The following is an 18,876-nucleotide window of genomic DNA, read 5'->3' as shown; positions in this document are numbered from 1 at the left end:
TGGCCATTAAAAACACTTTCAAAATGTAAGTTCTAATTCATGCAGTACTATTGTTTGTTATTATTATTGACAAAATATGTAATATTATATTTTGATAGTTATGTGAGTTCATGTTTGTTTGATATTTTATGATTAATGGTTTATTAGATCGAGGTCTTTAATTTTTGTAATATTTAGAAAGTATTAAAAATAATGTTATATTATATATTTTTAGTTTGTAAATTTATTTATTTATATAATATTTGCATAATATGTGAAACAAATTATGATAATTACATTTATAAACAATTTAACAAAAAGAAACGCCTTGGCAGCGGTGGGATTCGAACCCACGCCATCGAAATGACTGGAGCCTAAATCCAGCGCCTTAGACCACTCGGCCACGCTACCCCGACGGCAGAAGCGCCTCTCGGCCGCTATTTCCCCGTCTTTGCGCAGCCGTAGTCGCCGTTCTCGGTCTCGCGGTCACTAGGCAACCTAGAGTCTGGATGGCGGCCTTCCTCCCGCCATAGCCTCAGAGTCGGTTTATTGGCAGGTGAGATGTTGTACCCGCGCTCAGTGTAGGCGGCTTTAAGGTTCCCGCTGTCTCTTGGCGGATGGAGCGACGACAGGAGGCCGATAGGTGGGTGAGGGTGTGTATGGAGGTGTTGATGGAGCTGTGTGGAGTGAAGGGATTGAAGAGGATTGAAGGGGTGTGGAGTGAGTGAGAGGGATCGAGGTTGAGGAGTGAGAGGGATCGGGGGTGAGGAGTGAGTGAGAGGGATGATGAATCGGGGGCTGAGGAGTAAGTAAGAGGGATAATGAATCGGGAGGGGGTAGGAGTGAGTGAAAGGGATGATGAATCGGGTGGGGGAAGGAATGACAGAGAGAGGTTAAAGAGTGGGTGAGGGTGTAGGAGGTGGTGAGGGGAGTGAGTTGTAGGTAGGGGATGGGTGAAGGGTGAGGGGAGTGAGAGTGTAGGGTGGATGAGGGTGTGAGGGTGAGTGAGAGGTGAGGGGAGTGAGTGTGTAGGGTGGATGAGGGTGTGGGCATGAATGAGCGGTAAGGGGAGTGAGTGTAGGTAGGGAGTGAGTGGGGTGAGGAGTGTGAGGGTTTAGGGGGTGGGTGAGGGGAGTGAGAGTGTAGGGAAGGGGTGAGTGAGGTGAGGGGAGTGAGTGTGTAGGTAGGGCTGGGTGAATGTGTAGGGGAGTGAGAGTGTAGGGTGCGTGAGGGTGTGAGGGTGAATGAGCAGTAAGGGGAGTGGGTGTGTAGGTAGGGGGTGGGTGAAGGGGAGGGGAGTGAGTGTGTAGGTAGGGACTAAGCAAGGGTATACAGAGTGAGTGAGGGTAGAGTGGGTGAGAGGCTATGAGTCAGGGTGAGGAGAGTTGAAGGTAGAGGTAGGGAGAGAGATGAGGGTTTACGGAGTGAGTGAGGGTGTTGGGAGTGGGCTTTGGGGTTAGGGAGTGGGTTGGGGGTGAGGGAGTGGGTAAGAGGCTATGAGTCAGAGTGAGGAGAGTTGAAGGTAGGGAGTGGGTGAGTAGTGTGGAATAGGGGCATTGAGTAAGAGGACAGGTGAGGGTGAGGAGTTGGGGAAGGTGAGGACAATAGGGAGTGGGTGAGGAGAAGGGGGATGAGGATTGGGTAAGGTGGGTGAGGAGAAGGGGATGAGGATTGGGTAAGGTGGGTGAGGAGACGGGGATGAGGATGAGGATTAGGTAGAGTGGGGTGAGGACTGAGGAAGCAGAGAGAAGAGTGAGGGAGAGTGAAGACTGGGGGCATAAGTAGTGAGATACAGGTAATGGGGCAGGTAAGGATTGGTAAGCTGTGGGTGTGGACAATATATGGGACCCTACCCTTGAATGGGGATTGAGGGCAGGTGAAGTATTGGGGCAGGGGGAAATGGGGTTGTAGGGTAATGGATGGTTTTGTGATCCGGGGGAGTATAGGAAGGGGGAAGGAAGACAGCAGTGGGAAGGATTAAGGGTGAGATGGTAGGATGTGAAACAGAAGGGTATCAGACTGGGTGGAGAACTGAAAGTTAGAAAAAAGTGATTGGGAGGAGAATATGGTGGCACATAATAAATTTGGGTAAAGTTACCCTGCACAGCGATACCATGAGCTTCACCAGGCAGAGATCTGGATCAAAGTTCAAAGTAAGTTTATGTGTATGTCACCATTTATGTACTACGCTGTGATTCATTTTCTTGTGTGAAAAAGCTTAGATGGTCAAAAGTAAAATGAAATTACAGGCTGCAGATTGAGCAATAATAGTTCAGAAAAAGTATATCTAGAAATTTTGTGAACTGCCTTCAAAAGGTTGCCATGTATCGCCAGCACCAAAACAATGCACATAAATAAGGAGCAGGAATAGGCTACCTAACCCCTCAAGCCTGCTTCTTAAGATCATAACTGATCTGATTGTAACCTCTTAGTCTATGCTGCTATTTACCCATGGTAATCTGATGGCATGAATATCAATTTTTCCTTCCGGTACAGTTGCATATTCAATATTTCAAATATATTTGAGTAATATTGTAACTATATTTCTTTTTTGTTTACGTAAAATGGCATGTGTCATTACACTACCACATCATACGCACGCACATTGCTAAAGTAAAAGAAACAATTAAACTAAACGTAGACAAGTTATCTCCTGGCTCTGTGTTTTTCTTGTAATTGGAGTTACAAAACATAATAGGTACACCTCATATTCTGTCCAACCTGATGGCATGAACATCAATTTCTTCTTCGGGTAAATTTTTCCCTCCCCCTTCTCTCTTCTATTCCTCACTCTGGCCTCTTACGACTTCTCCTCACCTGCCTATCACCTCCCCCTGGGTCCCTTCCTACTTCCCTTTCTCCCATGCTCCACTCTCCTCTCCAATCAGATTCCTTTCTCTCTAGCTTTTTACCTTTCCCACCCAGCTGGCTTCACCTATCACCTAGCTAGTCCTCTTTCTCCTCCCCCACCTTTTTATTCTGGCATCTGCACTCTTCCTTTCCAGTCCTGAAGTCCGAAAGCTGATCGTTTATTCCTCTCCATAGATGCTGCCTGACCTGCTGAGTTCCTCTGCATTCTGGATTTCCAGCATCTGCAGAATCTCCTGTGTTTAACCTTTCTCTGCTTATCAAGAATTTATCCACTTCTGCTTTCTACACTGTCTCCACCACCCTATTAGGGATAAAGTTCCAAACGCCCACCTCCTTCAAAAAGGGAAAAAATTATTTAATTTTTCTCCAAAATTCTAATTTCTCCATTCTCCCACGAGAGGAAACATTCTTTTGGTACCAGTGTATATTGTCATGTGTATAGAGATACAGTGGAAAAATTTAGTTTTGCAAACCATCCATACAGATTAATTCAAAATGTATATTGAGGGAAAAGCAGTGACAGAAGGCAGAACAAAGTGTTAGTGTGCAGGCAGACAATAAGATGAAAAGGCTACGATGAGGTAGATCGTGAGGTCAAGAGTTTACCTTGTTGGCTGAATCAAAGGTGGTAACAGATTGGCATATAGGAAGGAGATTGAAAATCTAGTTCATTGATGCTGCAACACTCAATGTCGGCAAAACCAAAGAGCTTATTGTTGACTACAGGAGGAGGAAGCCAGAGGTCCATGAGCTCCTTAGGGGACTGGAGATGGAGAGGGCTAGTAACTTTAAGTTCCTTGGCATTATCATATGAGAGCATCTGGGACCAGCTTATAAGTGCCATTACTTTATTTTATTTTATTGTCGCCAAACAATTGATACTAGAGCGTACAATCATCACAGTGATATTTGATTCTGCGCTTCGCGCTCCCTGGAGTACAAAATGATAGTAAATATCATAAAATTTTAAATTATAAATTATAAATAGAAAATAGAAAAGGGAAAACATATACTGCAAAAAAACAGAGAGGCAGGTTTGGATATTTGAAGGGTACAGCCCAGAACCGGGTCAGGATCCGTTCAGCTGTCTTATCACAGTTGGAAAGAAGCTGTTCCCAAATCTGGCCGTAGGAGTCTTCAAGCTCCTGAGCCTTCTCCCGGAGGGAAGAGGGACGAAAAATGTGTTGGCTGGGTTGGGCATGTCCTTGATTATCCTGGCAGCGCTGCTCCGACAGTGTGCGGTGTGTCCAAGGACGGAAGATTGGTTTGTGTGATGTGCTGGGCTGTGTTCACAATCTTCTGCAGCTTCTACCAGTCTTGAACAGGACAACTTCCATACCAGGTTGTGATGCACCCTAGAAGAATGCTTTCTACAGTGCATCTATAAAAATGAGTGAAGGTTTTAGCTTTCTTTAGCTTTCTCAGGAAGTAAAGGCGCTGGTGGGCCTTCTTGGCAGTGGACTCTGCTTGGTTGGACCAAGTCAGGTCATTTGTGATATTGACCCCGAGGAACTTAAAGCTTTTGACCGGTTCCACTTGCGCACCATCGATGTAGATGGGGTTGTACGGTCCGCTACTCCTTCTGAAGTCAACAACCAATTCCTTCCTCTTGCTGACATTGAGGGATAGATTATTGTCTTCACACTATGCCACCATGTTCTTAATTTCCCCTCTGTACTCAGACTCATTATTACTCGAGATACGGCCTACAATTGGTGTCATCAGCAAACTTATATATTGAGCTCGATGGAAACTTGGCTACACAATTATGGGTGTACAGTGAGTACAGCAGGGGGCTGAGTACACAGCCTTGTGGGGCACCGGTGCTCAGAGTGATCGTAGAGGAAAGGTCCCCTATTTTTACAGCCTGGGTCCTGTCTGTGAGGAAGTTGAAGATCCAGCTGCAGATCTGAGTGCTAAGGCCCAAGTTCTGGAGCTTAGGAATCAGTTTATTTGGAATGATGGTAATAAAGGCAGAGCTGTAGTCAATGAAAAGGAGCCTTACGTATTCGTCTTTATTCTCCAGGTGTTCTAAGGAGGAAAGTAGGGCCAGAGAGATGGCATCTGCCGTTGACCTGTTGCTCCGATAGGTGAATTGCAAAGCATCGAGGTTGACCGGTAGGCTGTGGTTGATGTGAGCCATAACCAATCGCTCAAAGCACTTCATAGCAATTGATGTCAGAGCCACAGGTCGATAGTCATTCAGGCATGCCACCTTGCTCTTCTTCGGCACTGGGATTATCGTTGCCTTCTTAAAGCACGAGGGGATCTTAGACTGAAGCAGGGAGCAGTTGAAGATGTCAGCAAACACTCCAGCTCGCTTGCACAAGACCGGAGAACCCGTCCTGGGACGCTATGCTTTATAAAGAAAGCATGACAACACCTCTGCTCTGTTAAAAGTTTGTGCAGATTTAGCATGTCATCTAAAACTTTGACAAATTTCTATAGATGCACATTGGGGGAGTATCCTGACTGGTTACATCACAGCTTGGAATGGAAACACCAATACTTAAGAATGGAAAAGTCTATTCAAAAAAATGTGCTGAATACAGCCCAGTCCATCACAGACCAAATCCTCCCCACCATTGAATACGTCTGCAAGGAGCGCTGGCACAAGAAAGCAGTATCCATCATCAGGGACCCCCACCATCTGGAACATGTGGTCTTCTTGCTGCCGCTATCGGGAAGAGGGTACAGGAGTCTTAGGACCCACACCACCAGGTTCAAGAACAGTTATTACCCTTAAACCATCAGGGTCCTGAATCAGAGTAGATAACTCCAGTAACCTCAACCCAAAACATGATTCCACAGTCTATGGACTTACTTTCAAAGACTCTAAAAGTCAATGTTCTCAGAAATATTTACTTTAATTAGTACAATTTGTTTTCTTTTGCACATTGATTACTCGTCAGTCTTTATGTATAGCTTTCCACAAATTCTGTTGTATTTTGTTATTTTCCTCTCAATGTTCATTAGGAGTTTGAAGAGATTTGGCATGTCAACAAATACACTCAAAAACTTCTATAGATGTACCTTGGAGATCATTCTGACAGACTGCATTACCATCTGGTATGGGGGTGGGTGGTGTGCTATGGCACAGGATCGAAAGAAGCTGCAAAGAGTTGTAAATCTAGTCAGCTCCATCTTGAGCACTAGCCTACAAAGTAACCAGGACATCATCAGGGAGCGGTGTCTCAGAAAGGCAGCGCCCATTATTAAGAATCTCTAGCACCCAGGGCATGCCCTTTTCTCACTGTTACCATCAGGTAGGAGGTACAGAAGCCTGAAGGCACACACTCAGCGATTCAGGAACAGCTTCTTTCCCTCTGCCATCCGATTCCTAAATGGACATTGAACCCTTGGACACGACCTCACTTTTTAAAATATACAGTATTTCTGTTTTTTGCACATTTTTAATCTATTCAAGATAGATAGATAGATATACTTTATTGATCCCGAGGGAAATTGGGTTTCGTTACAGCCGCACCAACGAAGAATAGAGCATAAATATAGCAATACAAAAACCACAAACAATCAAACAACAAAATGCAAACTATGCCAGATGGAAATAAGTCCAGGACCAGTCTATTGGCTCAAGGTGTCTGACCCTCCACGGGAGGAGCTGCAAAGTTCGATGGCCACAGGCAGGAACAATCTCCCGTGACGCCCAGTGTTGTATCTTGGTGGAATATGGCTGGAGTCCAACAGCAAAAAGTTCAATATCTGGGCTACAAACACTATATGTATTCAATATACATATACTGTCATTGATTTACTTTATTATTATTATTTTATTTTATTTTTTATTCTCTTCTATATTAAGTACTGCATTGAACTGCTGCTGCTAAGTTAACAAATTTCATGTCACATGCCAGTAATAATAAACTTGATTCTGATTCTGACAAATGCCTGTAAGAAAATTAACCTCAGTGTAGTGTATGGTTACTGATGTTGCATGAATGAAGTCACCAGAGAAAAATACTGGTATATATGAAGCAGCTTCTTTATTTGACAAAACAAGATACAGCAGACATCATATTGATGTGGGGCTCTATATTTTATGTGCTAAACATTAAAGGACAGTTCCATATTTGCAATGTAGATTGTTTCTGGAATACACAATATTCCAGATATAATCTCACCAGTGCCCTATATTACTGAAGCATAACTTCCCTTCTTGCGTATCACCTTCCTTCACACTAAACAATAAATTCAGCCATCTCCATCGTGGACACTAGCCTCACCAACATAGAGCACATCTTCAAAAGGTGAGGCCTCAAAAAGCTGGCATCCATAGTTAAGGACCCCCACCACCCAGGACATGGTCTCTTCTCATAACTACCATCGAGGAGGTACAGGAACCTGAAGACAGTCACTCAATGTTTTAGGACCAGTTTCTGAATAGAATAATAACAAGTACTTTATTGATCCCAAGTAGGAAATTCATTCGTTACAGCAGCAACATTTAAAAGCACACTTGGCAGTGTGCAGATTTAACAAATAATGAAGTACAGAGTAATAATTTACCAGTGTACAATAATGTATGAAATAATAAAGCAGAGACTATTGTACTATGATGTGTGTTCTCCTGTTGAACAGAGATGAACTGTTGTACATGCTTATTGTATTTGGTATGAGAGATTTTCTATAAGAGGATGCTATAAAGCTGCAAAGAATACTGCACTCACTACAGCAGACTGGTGAAAGATCTCCAACATCCTACCACCATCAGATTTCCAATGGACAATTAACACCATCTCTGTATTTTCATTCTGTTTTTGCACAACTTATTTATGTATTTTTATTGCAATTTATAGTATATTTTATGTATCACTGCAATTTTATGACATATATTAGTGATAATAAATCTGGTTCTGTTGACTTTACTAGTCACTTGCTGTATCCTTCGGCGTCTCAGAGCTCTGTAATCTCTCAGCATTTAAATATTATTGCTCTCCCCCCCCCACCTTTTTATTCTGGCTTCTGCTCCCTTCCTTTCCAGTCCTTATGAAGGATCTCAACCTGAAACATTGACTGTTTATTCCTTTCTGTAGATGCTGCCTGTCCTGCTGAGTTCTTCCACCATGATGTGTGTGTTGCTTTGGATTACCAGCAGCTGTAACATCTCTTGAGTTTCGATATTATTGCTGCGGCATATTTTCGCCGATAAAATAGACAATTTCATATTTCCCTTATCATATCCGATTTGCCCACTTATTTTGATTACTCGATGCTGTCATGGTCCGGTCCGTGAATTCCACATTCTGGTTCATCGATCCTTATTCTGGGTTTTCCTGTTTCCCTTGTTCCATTGGGTGCCTTAATTGGGGCACCTGATTCTCGTTTTGGGCTGGCACATAAATACCTCTGCAAACCAAGGATTCCCTTCTGGACTGTTCCCTTCCCCTCCCCATCCGAATCCCCGGCAGTTTCCCTCGGCAAGTATCCTCAGGAGTCATCCCGGCCCCGTGTCCTAGAAAGGGTCCCAGCCCTGCACTCCAAGAAGGAGTCCCGGCTTCGTACCCAAGGGCCTAACCGAGCCTAGTCCAAGAGCCAAGTCCTGGCCTGGAGTTCCACTCCCTGCCCTGGAGTTTCTCGCCTAACCCGGTGCTGGAGTTCCCTCATCCTGTCCAGGAGTTCCCTCATCCTGTCCAGGAGTTCCCACGTCCTGTCCAGGAGTCTCTCGTTCAGTCCAGGAGTCCCTAGTTCAAGCTACATCCAAGAACCTCGTCCAGTCCAAGCCATGTCCTAGAACCTCATCTTGTCCAAGTCAAGGCTTTGTGTTCTCATCCTATCCATGTGCCTCGTCCTGTGCAGGAGTTCCACATCCAGTCCTGTGGCAACATCTTGTCATCGCCTAGATCCGGGGTCAAGACCCAGGTTCCGGGTCCCTGTGCAGTCTCTGGTTTAGAGTCCTAGCCCAGGCTCATAGTTCCAACTTCCTCGTCCTGGTCCCGCTGTCCTAGTCATAGTCCTAACCCAGCCCGGTGTCCTTGTCTCGTCCAGGGCCTGTGTCCATATCCAGCGTCATTTCTTCCTGACTCCCCTTGCTATCTCGATAAGCCTTGTCCTGTTCCTAGTACCTCAGTGTCTGTGTCTTGCATTTGGGTCCGCTATCATCGCCCCCTCCCATGACAGATACAAAGAGTTTTCTTCTAAATAACACACACATTACCTCAAACTAAGTTATGTTCATAAATACACTGTTTTATAAAATGAGACTTTGCATTGTCTTAATTTAAGGTATCATTTTAATTACTTACAATGGTTATGTTATGTCAGCAAGACATCAATATATTATTTCCAAATGATCCATCAGCAGTAACACACAAAATGCTGGAGGAATTCAGCAGGTCAGGCAGCACCTATGGAGGGGAATAAACACTAGATGCTTTGGGTTGAGAGTTTTCATCAGGACTGGAAAGGAAGGGGGCAGAAGCAGGTGGGGGAGGGAAGGAGTAAACTGGCAGGTGATAGGTGAGGGGAAAGTGGGTGGAGGATGGGGGTGAAGTGAGAAGCTGAGAAGTGATAGGTGGAAGAGATAAAGGGCTGGAGAAGGAATCTTATAGGAGAGGAGAGTGGACCATGGGAGAAAGGGAAGGAGGAGGGGAAATCAGGGAAAGGTGATGGGCAGGTGAGAAGAGAAGGGGTGAGAGGGGAACCAGAATGGGGAAAGGAAAAGGGAGAAGGAGAGGGGGAAGAAATTACATTCAAACTATTAAGTTAATCAGATATAAATCATCAGTGCCACTTATTGCACCTGTTCAAAATCAGAATCAGGTTTTTACTATTGGTATATGTCATGAAATTTGTTGTTTTGAAGCATCAGCAGTACATTGCAAAATATCAAATACCATAAATTACAATGAGAAATGATGATTGAACCCATGCCTTCTTGGTGACACTGAAGGAGTTGGGCATCGCTGGAGATCTCTCTTGGCCAGAAAATACAGAGGGTGTTCTGGAGGCTCGGGCCAAAGGAAACGCGGGAGACCAAAGGCAACTTGGTGCTATACTGTACCACAGAGGCGGAATTGAGGACCCCGAACCACACCTCGGGGTACAATAAAGATGTCAAAGGACAGACAAAGGTGGAGAATCTATATTGTTGCCCTAAACACCAGTGGCATTACAGCCAGTAACTAACTAAAATAAATAGTGCAAAAAGAGAGAAAAGAATAATGAGGTCCTTTTCATGGTCCATTCAGAATTCTGATGGCAGAGGGAAGGAAGCGTTCCTAATAAGTTGAGGAACCTCCTGTATCTCCTCCCTCATGGTGCAAAGGGCATATACTGGGGGAATGGGATGATTTACAGTTAAAGCTATGTGGTGATATTTTTGTTTCTAAAATAAACTATGTTCTTAATGAAAAATAGAAGAGACATTATAAACCATTTTCTATTGTTGGTGTGGTGGATGAGACTGGAGGGGAAGTTTGAAAACTCCCGTGTAATGAATGATGGTTTCTTTACTGACGTGAGATAGTGGGGGTTTATCATTTGAAAGCAGCCTCCCGGTAGTGGGACGGAGAAAGGGAGGGGTTTGCAACGTGTCCCCGCTGGAGATGTGTACGTGCAGAGCGGCGGGCGCGTCGTGGCCGAGCCGTCAGTGGGCGGAACGGGCACCGCGTGTTCGGGCGGAGACAGCTGGGGGCCTGTTACACGTCTTTCCACTTCCTTGGCAGATCGTTTGTGAGCAAGCTCTGCAGAAACGCTGACACTCTGGAGCGGAGGATTTCATGCATTACTCGCCCTGGTGCCGGGGTCCGGAGCCTGCGGTAAGAACTTTTCACCTACACTGCCGCCACATACTGCATCAGTTAACGTGTGTTGCAGAATCCTGGTCGTGTGGTCCTGTACGGGCGCAGTCCCCCGTGGATCGATATCGTTGTTATTGGGATGATGCGTGCATTCAGAATGTTTGCAGCGACGTCGTGCACTGTGCCGCTGAAACCGCGTCTTCTGCTCGGAAAAGGAAGTCGTGAACATTTTGCAAACGAGTTACAGCGCTTAGCATTTTGCGATTTGAAACAGTATGCTGGTTGCTTCAACGTTAGAGACAACCCCAGAGAAATATATTGGGCAGTCTGATTTTCGGGCGTTTTAATATCGGTAACGAGTTTCCTAGAATCGATTCCTTCAGGATTAGAGAGATTGAAGGGAGTCTCTGTCCGGATGCTCTAGGATTTTTAGCGGAGGTATTAAATGTGGAGGCACTTTGCGTGTAAACACGCAATCTCATTCAAAATACCAATGCGATAGAGGGCGTTGCTACCAACCTTGCAGTGAGACTGCAATTGAAGTTGGGGTTTGCATCGGTGCTGTCAGGCAGTTTGTCATAAGCACACTGTTCATCGGATATTGGCTTTGCTTTGAGAACATTTGGTGCCAGTAGTCTGATATTTGAGCGGCTGATGGCTGCGTTTCTAGTTCTCTTTTAGGGATGCGGGTGTTAGCATCAAGGCCAGTATTTATTGTGGCGGTGGACAAAGTTGATGCTGTACTCATTCTGATTCATCGCTTGAAACTGACATTCCAGATGGGGACCCAGTGGCGATGAAAATCGAGTTTATTGTCATCTGCGCATACACATCGCAAAGGAAAGTCAAGTTGCAGCACATAATATACACATGGAACAGCACAGCACAGTGTAGACCTTAGGCCCACGACGTGCCAACCTTTTAACCTACTGTAAGATCAGTCTAACTCATAAGACGTTGGAGCAGAATTAGACCATGCAGCCTATTGAGACAGCTCAATCATGGCTGATTTTTGCCTATCCACCCCGTAACCTTTGACACTCTTACAAATCAAGAACCTTGCAACCTGTGCTTTAAATATACCCAATGACTTGAACAGTACCCGATGCTGTTCTATGTGACTGCCACAGCAGTCTGTAGCAATGAATTCCACAGATTCACTACCCTGGCTAAAGAAATTCCTCCTCATTTCCATTCTAAAGGGGCCTCTTTCTATTCTGAGGTCACATAGCCCTCCAATCTTTTTTCTAAGCAGCATTTACAAGAAAAAAACATAAATTACACATCATTGTTACAAGATTACAATAATTTTAATGGAGGATAACACACACAAACTGCTGGAGGAACTCAGCAGGCCAGGCGGCATCTATTGAAAAGTGTTTAATCGATGCTTTGGGCTGAGACCTTTCATTAGGACTGGAGAAAAAAAGATGAGTCAGAGTTAGAAGGTGGGGGGAGAGTTGGCAGAAACACAAGGTGATAGGTGAAACCAGGAAGGGAGAAGGGGTGAATTAAAGTGCTGGGAAGTTGATTGGTGAAAGAGATAAAGGGCTGGAGAAGGGGGAATGTGATAAGAGAGGAAGAAAGAAAAGGGGAAGGAGCACCAGAGGGAGGTGATGGGCAGGTAAAGAGATAAGACATAGGGGCAGAATTAGGCCATCTGGCCCATCAAATCTGCTCAGCTATATAATCATGACTGATCTATTTTCCTCCTCCTCAACTCCAGTTCCTGGCCTTCTCCCTGAAACTTTTGATGCCATGTCCAATCAAATGCCTATCAATCTTTGCCTGAAGTACACCAAACGACCTGGCCTCCACAGCTGCACGTGGCAACAAAGTCCACAAATTCACCACCCTCTGGCTAAAGTAATTTCTCTGCATCTCTGTTTTGAAAGTGTGCCCCCTATCCTGAGGCTGTGCCCTCTTGTCCTAGACTCCCCCACCATGGGAAACATCTTCTCTACACCTACTCTATCTAGGCCTTTCAGCCTTCGAAAGGTTTCAATGAGATCCCTCCCTCATCCTTCTGAATTCCAGCGAGTACAAACCTAGAGCCATCAAATGTTCCTTGTAAGTGAGAGGGAGAGAGAAAAAAAGGAACAGAGAATGGTGGGGGGAAACATTACCGGAAGTTCAAGGAAATCGATGTTCTTGCTGTCACGTTAGAGGCTACGCAGATGGAATACAAGGTGTTGCTCCTCCAACCTGAGTGTGGCCTCATTGCAACAGTAGAGGAAGCCATGGACTGGCATGTTGGAATTTTTACCCAGGTGGAATATAAGGTGTTGCTGCTCTGAACTTCTGCTGAGTTCCTCCAGCATTTTGTTGTGTGTTGCTTGGATTTCCAGCAACTGCAGATTTTCTCTTGTTTGTAATTATAATGAAGGGTCTCAGCCTGAAAGGTTGACTGTTTATTCCTCTCCATAATGCTGCTTGACCTCCTGAGTTCCTCCAGCATTTTGTGTCTGTTGCTCGGATTTCCAGCGACTGGAGAATCTCTTGTGTTTTTGAAGAAAAGAAACGAAGTCCTTTTAAGTGCGTAGTGATTGTAATGTTACTAAACAGCTGTGATGAGGTTTTGTCGGTTAGCTCATGAACGGAGTGGTTGAAGGGAAGGAGCTGTTCTTGAACCTGGTGGTCTGAGACTTCAGGCTTCTAGGGTGTGTTGGTGTGAGATATTTCTAAGCCAGGCTGGAGTGAGAACCAGGGAGGGTCTGCAGATGGTGGTGTTTCCAAGTGTCTGCTGCCTCTGCCTTTGGGTGATGAGAAATTGCCAGACTGGAGGAACTGTTGACATAGTCTGGGCAGGTAACCGCAATGTGTGTTGTAGACGGTACAGACTGCTGACCTAAACTACCTGCATGTGGCCCGCATCCCTTCATTCCCTCCCTGGGGGCACCACAAGTAGCACAGTAGTTCGCACAACGCTATTACAGTTCGGGGCGTTGGAGTGCGGAGTTCAGTTCCAGTGCTGTCTGTGATAAATTTGTATGTTCTTCCTATGACCACGTGGGATTCCTCTGGGTACTCTGGTTTCCTCCCTCGTACCAAAGATGCAGTGCTTAGTAGGTTAAATGGTCATTGTAAATTGACCTGTGGTTAGGCTAGGGTTAAATTGGTGTGCTGCTGTGTGGCATGGCTCATTGGGCTGGAAAGACCGGTTTCTGTGCTGTATTTCAAATCAATCAAAGTAAATAAGATGTTCATGTGTCTGTCTAAATGCCTCTTAAACATCGCTAAGATAGAGTGGCGCAGTGGATAGAGTCGGAGACCCAGGTTCAATTCTGTGCGCTGGAGTGTGCGCATTCTCACTCTCTTCCCCAAGTCACTTAAGGGTGGTAAAGTATGGTAATTGTTAGCGTAATGCTATTATAGCGCTAGCAACCAGAGTTCAAGTCCACCATTGTCTAATTGGTTTGTACGTTCTCCCCGTGACTGTGGGTCTCCTCCGGGTGCTCTGGTTTCCATCCACATTCCGAAGACATACAGGTTAGTAGGTTGGTTGGTCAAATGGGTGCAATTGGGCTGTATGGATCCTTTGGGCCGGAAGGGCCTGTTACCATACTGTATCTAAGTAACATAAAATTTCTGCCTTCACCACTTCCCCTGGAAGTATGTTCCAGGAACCCACCACTCTGTGCAAAATAAAAAAGACTTGCCTCCTGGATCTTCTTTATACTTCCCCGCCCCTGCCTTGTGAAATTTTATATGCTTCTGTCATCCTCCAGGGAAAACAACCCAGATGTGTCTAATCTCTGTGTACATTTGATACAAAGCAGGCAAGATGGCATATCGGTTAGTGTAACACTTTACAGTGATGCGGAAGATCGGGGTTCAGATTGCAAGGAGTTTGTACGTTCTCCTCTGGGTGATCCAGTTTCCACCCACATTCCAAAGGCGTACGGGTTAGGGTTAGTAAATTGTGGGCATACTACACGGGTGCTGGGAGCGCGGCGACACTTGTAGGCTGTCCTAGCATATCCTCGGACTGTGGTTGTTGATGCACATTTCACTGTGTGCTTTGTTGCACGTGTGGCAAATAAAGCTAATCTCTCTCACCCTTCCCCCCTCCCAATGAGTTCCTGTTGAGTGCACTCTTAAGGGAGCAGTGCTCAAGCTATGTTGGAGGTGATTGCAAAAATCTTTAAAAACTCGTGCTGGAACAAACTGGTTTTCGTTTAATATCGATAATTCGTTAAAATGCCTTGTTAAACAGTTTTGCTATATGCAACAAACACAATTTCTGGTTGTGTTGGAGGAGGTACAGGCATCAGAGGAGAGCTGAAGAAAAGCTAAAGATTAACTTTGTCTTTTCCCCAGCTTTCCTCCTCTGCCTGTCACATGTACATCAAAACATACAGTGAAATGCATTGTTTGAGTCTCTGACCAACACAGTCCGAGGATGCACTGGGCCATGCTTCCAGCACCACCGTAGCCTGCCCATAACTAACTAAGTCTAACTTGTACATCTGTGGAATGTGGAAGGAAACCCACATGGCCAGAGAGAGAACATTCAGACTCCTTAGGGACAGCGGCAGGAAGGACTGAAATTGGTTTGTGATGCCCCACAATTACAAGGAGCTGGCTGACACTTGGCTTTATATGAGTGTACGGAAGGATATCTCATCAGTGCAGGCTAGTGGGATTAGTATGGGTCAGCATAGACATTATTGGGACAAAGGGTCTGTTTCTGTACTGTACAACTGTGGCTATGACCATGGCACCATTTATTCTAAAATTTCTCCAGTGAGTGCTGGTCTCTTCAAGAACAGAATAGTTTTTTTTCCAGCAGTGCCTTTAGTGAAAGCAGTGGGGCAGGGGGAGCAAACTGTTAGTTGGGAGAGGAGCAGGAAGTGTGAATAAAAATACAACATCGAACATTACAGCATTATAAAGACCCAAAGGCCTACTATGTTGTGCCGACCTTTTAACCTACCCTAAGATTAGTCTAATCCTTCCCTCCTACATGGTCCTTTATTTTTCTATCATCCATATACCTATCTAAGAGTCTCTAGTGTATCTGCCTCTGACACCACCCCTGGTGGGTGCGTGGAACGCCCTGCCACTTTTTGTGTAAAACGAAACAAACAAATAACAACCCACCTCTGACATCCCCCTCCCCTAATACTTCCGTCAGTTATCTTAAAATTATGCCCCCTTGTATTAGCCATTTCCGTCCTGGGAAAATGTCTCTGCCTGTCCACTCAAACTATGCATCTTATCATCTTGTACAGCTCTGTCAAGTCACTCTCATCCTCCTTTTTTCCGAAGAGGAAGCCTCTAGCTCTCCCATAAGACATGCTCTCCAATCCTGTTAAATCTCCTCTGCACCCTCTTGAAAGCTTCTACATCTTTCCTATCATGAGGTAAAAAAGCCAGAAAAGCTGATAAATCTTGTAAACGTAGTTCAGGGATTATGGATTATTGAAAAGAACTCCAGAAGGAGATCAGCCTGGTGGTATTCTCTCGGGGTGTTAGCTCACCATGGAAAGACAAGAATGCAGGTGTTCATGTCAGCCATGAAATTATTAATGGTGGAACAGACTTGAGGGGACAGATGGCCTTCCTATTTCCAATATATTTTTGCTTGATTAATTCTGTGAGAGAGCTGACAGCCACAGCAAGTTAAATAACTGCCCTTTCAACCACACGGTGCTGTGAATGAGAAACACATGAGATTCTGCAGAAGCTGGAACCAATGAACAACACAGAATATCCTGGAGAAACTCCACAAGTCAGGCAGCATCTATGGAAGGGAATGAACAGTCAATGTTTTGGGCCGAGATCCATCATCAAGACTGGAAAGGAAGGGGCAAGAAGCCAGAATAAGGTGGTGGCAGGAGAGGAAGAGGTACAAGCTGGCATGAATGAAATTGTTTGGATGTTGGGTGCAAGCCTTGTGTGCTGAAGCTGTGCTTCTGAGAGTTTAGTCACTCTGCTGTTGTAATCAGCTATTTGCAGAAAGCTCAGCAAATTGCTTAGCATATATTGGAATTGGTTTACTATTGTTAAATGTTCAAAAGCTTGTTTTGTACACTTCTTCATACAGATCAGATCATTACACAGTGCATTGAGGTAGAACAAGATAAAATAGTAACAATGCAGAATAAAGTGCGGGTAAACAATCACATGTAAGATCATAATGAGGTAGATTGTGAGGCCAAGATTCCATCTTATCATACAAGAGGTCCATTCAAGCATCTGATAACAGTGGGATAGATGCTGTCCTTGCGCTTTCAGGCTTTTGTATCTTCAGTCTGATGGGAGAAGAGAGAATGTCTGGAGTAGGGTGGGCTCTTTGATCCTACTGGCTGTTTTACCGAGGTGGTGAGGGTGTAGACAAAGTGCATGGAGGGGAGGCTGGTTCCTGTGATGTAGTGAGTTGCGTCTGCAACTCTGCAGCTTCTTACAGTCATAGGCAGGGCAGTTGGTGTACTGAGCCGATATGCATCCAGACAGAATGTTTTTGTTACACCACATTTTGTATATATTTGGTAGAGAGTGCTTTTGTTCTTGGGTTGGTTTTTAATGTGCATGGCATTATCACTAGTGGTTGATGAATGCTAGAGGCACGAAGACTAATGCGTAGACTGCTTTCAGTAGCGAGAGGTTCTGTGTTTGGGTACATTCCTGCCCCCAAGAGCACAGTGTTGCTGCCCCACTAGAACTTGATGTACTTTTCACGTGGACAGACACGTATGTGAGTCTGGAGCCAGCTGTTGCATCGGCTCGCAGGTTTCAGCTGATGATTTTAATTGGCATGTGCTGTGGTAGGGAAAACCTGGTGGCGGTTATATACAGAGAAGGAAGGGGTGCTGATAGACCAGGGAGGATTTCTGTGTCTGTGAGTGAAATGTAACTGGGAGGGGAATTAGTGTCTGTAAATATTTCAGACAATTACTCAAGTGGAACTGCAAATGAAAAAGTTTATGCTGTAAAAATGTGATCTCTGGGTGAAATAAGCAGTGAAACCTGGATAACTAATCATTGTGTCTTGCATATCATATTTCCCTTTATTAGAGAAAAAAGATTCTTTTTATAAAAGAGAAAAGAGTTAGTATGTTGTAGGCAGGTTCTCTTAGTACTGGAAACATGAAACACTTGTGGACTTTGGTCGTTGAGGCAAACGATGCAATTTACTGTATATTTCGATTATACATGTGCAAACAAAGCTGATATTTAATTTCTGGATTAAATGAACAGTGAAACTAAGAATAACTAATCATTGTGTTATGTGTATCATATACTGAATAAACTCTTCCTGGGCTCCCAGCCGAGTACAGGTATTGATTATAACTGACGTTTCGATAACAAACTCTAGCATTTTCAGGGATGATATCTGGGCATGTCTAGTACAGTGGTATTTATGCCCCCATTGTCCATCCCTCCTGATTGGTTAGTCCTCATCCAATCAGGTTTCCGCTCTCCCATCTTGTTTACAAATGAATTCCAGTCTTACTTAGAGCGAGGCCTTCGTCTTTGTTAAAATTCTTTTCCTCTAGTTTTATTTCAATGGCTTCCTTCACTAGATGGTCCCAAAAGCCGTTGGCACGTCACAGTAGTTTTGTGCCATTGAAGTCAATCCTATGGCCACTGCGAATGCAGTGTTCTGCTACTGCCATTTTCTGTAGGTAACCCAAATGGATACACCTCCTGTGCTCCTTGATGCAGGTTTCCACCTTGCACCCTGTCTGGCCAATATACACTGCTCTGCATTCACAGGGAATCCTGTAAACGCCAGCCGACCCAGGTCCCAAGTCATCTTTGACAGGCATAAGCTGTGATTTGAGCTTTCTTACGGGTTTGTGGATGGTATTAATCTGCTATTTCTAAGTACCCTGGTGATCCTTCCAGAAACCATGGAAGGACAGGCAGTAAAGATGGGTTCTTCCTCGTTGTTAGGTTTCCTGGTTTTTCTGCTGGCCCTTTTAAGGGCCTGATTGATCTTCTTCACCTTGTAGCTACAGTATTCTGTAGGAACATCTTGCCTAATGGTCTTATTTCCTTGGGGAAGAAAGCTCAAATCATAGCTTTTACGAGTCAAAGGAATCACAGTTTACGCATTTATAGGATTTCCTGTGAATGTGGAGAAGTGTATATTGGCCAGACAGGGCGCACTGTGGAAACTCGCATCGAGGAGCACATGAGGTGTATCCGTTTGGGTTACCCAGAGAAATCGGTGGAAGCAGAACATTGCATTCACAATGGCCATTGGGTTGATATCGATGGCACAAAACCACCGTGCTGCACCAATGGCCTTTGGGAC

At 44.8% G+C, this 18,876-nt stretch overlaps 1 protein-coding gene and 1 non-coding gene across 4 annotated transcripts in view; one reads left to right on the top strand and one right to left on the bottom strand.

Annotated features, from left to right (window-relative positions):
• Positions 1-308: 308 nt before the first annotated feature.
• trnal-uag (transfer RNA leucine (anticodon UAG)) lies at positions 309-390 on the bottom strand. The gene has a single exon. It is a non-coding gene; the product is annotated as a tRNA-Leu (tRNA).
• Positions 391-10,443: 10,053 nt separating this feature from the next.
• Positions 10,444-18,876, top strand: part of eef2k (eukaryotic elongation factor 2 kinase) — a 66,272-nt gene continuing 57,839 nt past the window's right edge. For all 3 annotated transcript variants that reach the window (XM_072269169.1, XM_072269170.1, XM_072269168.1), the window contains exon 1: positions 10,444-10,628. The gene's annotated coding sequence lies outside the window, so the exon portion shown is untranslated. The remainder of the gene's footprint in view (positions 10,629-18,876) is intronic.

The sequence above is a fragment of the Mobula birostris genome, chromosome 9 (assembly GCF_030028105.1).
Source record: "Mobula birostris isolate sMobBir1 chromosome 9, sMobBir1.hap1, whole genome shotgun sequence".
Lineage (NCBI taxonomy): Eukaryota > Metazoa > Chordata > Chondrichthyes > Myliobatiformes > Myliobatidae > Mobula > Mobula birostris.
Note: the sequence above shows the minus strand (reverse complement) of the source record. Positions and strands in the feature narration are given on the sequence as shown.